The following is a 2,500-nucleotide window of genomic DNA, read 5'->3' as shown; positions in this document are numbered from 1 at the left end:
AGCCATTTTCATAGTTACTGTGCCCGCTGTTAAAATTAAGTCTGCCTGTCTAGGACTCGATCGTGGTACTAATCCATAACGATCAAAGTCGAATCGTGATCCTATTAATGAAGCAAATTCAATGAAACAACAACTGGTACCATAAAGAAGCGGCCATAAACTGGATAGTCTTGACCAATTTGAAAGATCATTTAATGTAGTTGAAATAACTGAATTTTTGGTTGTTCGATCAAGTAAGGGAAACTCAATGGAATTCATAACTGTCTCAATGTTTTTTTTTATTGTCTAAATAGTCAAGAATTAAGACCATTCTAATGCCCCCTTTCGCCATGCATAAACTGAACCAACAATTAGGATAAGCACGAATATGAAAGCTTCTATAAATACGGATACTCCTAATACATCGAAACTCATTGCCCATGGATAAAGAAAAACTGTTTCAACATCAAAAACAACAAAAACGAGAGCAAACATATAATAACGGATTCGAAATTGTAACCAGGAATCGCCTATTGGTTCTATTCCCGATTCATAACTAGAAAGTTTCTCTGGTCTTTTGCTAATCGGGGCTAAAATTCCAGAAATTAGAAATGCCAAAATAGGAATAAAGCTTGATATTATTAGAAATGCCCAAAAAATATCATATTCGTAAAGCAGAAACATAAATGACTCCTATGAATGTGGAAAATATACTGGGTTAGTATTAATTATTAGTCGATTTGAATGAAAATTGGAGAATGATTATTCTATTAATGATTATTATAGTAATGAATATTTATAGAATAATAAATATGAAATATATTCTAAATAGAAATGCTTTTTCTAAAATAAATAAAAAAAAATTAAATTATTTCCAAAAAAATGAGACTAGTATTCGAATATACTAATATTAGTATTATTTTATCAAATATTAATATATTCTTAATAGAAATTTAAGAATTCTTTCTATTCTATTACTAATACTACTAGTAATATTTAGTAATAGTATTAGTAATGAGAGATATTGGATACTAAATATTATTAGTATCCGTAGAAATATTAGGGCTATACGGACTCGAACCGTAGACCTTCTCGGTAAAACAGATCAAACTGATTATTATCGAAATGATTTGAATTGTTTTAAAAACCCAACGTGCATTTTTTTCTTGCATTGGGCTTTTTCATTAACTGATAGAAATAACAGTTAGTCCACTATCTTTTTTCTTGACAGAAAGAATAAAGATATGATTCCTTGTGCTCTGATTTTTGATTTGGATTACAATCTAAGAGCACTACCAAAGTGTTTCAAAGAAGGGTTATCCTGACATAGGTCTGCTTCTAGCCTAGATCAACTTAAGTTAAATGGATTCTCTATCTACCCACTAAAATGAAAATATCAAATAGGAAATGAAACTTCATACACCTTAAAGTTCATAAGATAGGAACAAAGGATAATTTTATTTGAGGTTCCTATACCCATTATGCTTAGCATTGAAGAGGAGTGAGTATTGACCTTATCAATATCTCAAATCAATAATGGATTCTATTTTACGTCTAAATCCTTTGTCAGGCTTTTGTTCTCTTGTTCCTTAAAATGGAGTAAGACATGGATTTATTAATAATAAGATAAACTCTTTTGATTACAAGACGGACTCCTCTGAAAAAAAACATTGGCGCGCGTGTAAACGAGGTGCTCTACCTAACTGAGCTATAGCCCTTGTGCTTTTAATACATATTTTATCATATTATGTAGATAATTTCTTGTCAAGATGAATATTACATGATCCAATCCCTTTGATATTGCGTTGGTATTGCTTATAAGTAATATTCGATTTATAATCTATTGATCTGATCGATAGAGACTCTTTTTTTTTTTTTCTATTTGGGGTGATAAATGACCTACTTAACTCAGTGGTTAGAGTATTGCTTTCATACGGCGGGAGTCATTGGTTCAAATCCAATAGTAGGTAAGGTATAGTTAGAACTTATTAGATACCAGAGTCAATGGTATCTAATAAGTTGTTCTATTCACCTTTTTTCTATCTTTTCTTACTGTTTTATTGAATTTTTATTTATTTCTTTTTTTAGAATTATTCGGACGTACCAACTTGTTACGAAATCATATTGATAGCCTCTACTCGTGTTCTAGCTCGTCTGAGAGCTAGATTTGCCTCAATTGTTTGTCTCTTGCCTTCAGCCTTATTCAAATTAGCTTCTGCTATTTCAAGAGTTTGCTGTGCTTCTTGTGGATCAATGTCACTACCCTTCTCCGCATCATTTACTAAGACAGTGATCTCATTATTGCCTATTCTAGCAAAACCGCCCATGAGAGCCATCGTTAACCATTGGTCGTTAAGGCGTATTCTCAAAATACCTATATCTACAGCTGTGGCAATAGGCGCATGATTTGGTAATACTCCAATTTGTCCGCTATTCGTAGATAAAATGATTTCCTTCACTTCTGAATCCCAAACAATTCGATTGGGGGTCAGTACACAAAGATTTAAAGTCATTTCTTCAA

At 31.9% G+C, this 2,500-nt stretch overlaps 1 pseudogene; it reads right to left on the bottom strand.

The window, feature by feature from the left end:
• LOC113860808 overlaps positions 1-816 on the bottom strand; it is a 2,769-nt pseudogene extending 1,953 nt beyond the window's left edge.
• Positions 817-2,500: the final 1,684 nt, after the last annotated feature.

Source organism: Abrus precatorius, unplaced genomic scaffold, assembly GCF_003935025.1.
Source record: "Abrus precatorius isolate BTA unplaced genomic scaffold, Abrus_2018 Scaffold0, whole genome shotgun sequence".
Classification (NCBI taxonomy): Eukaryota; Viridiplantae; Streptophyta; class Magnoliopsida; order Fabales; family Fabaceae; genus Abrus; species Abrus precatorius.
Note: the sequence above shows the minus strand (reverse complement) of the source record. Positions and strands in the feature narration are given on the sequence as shown.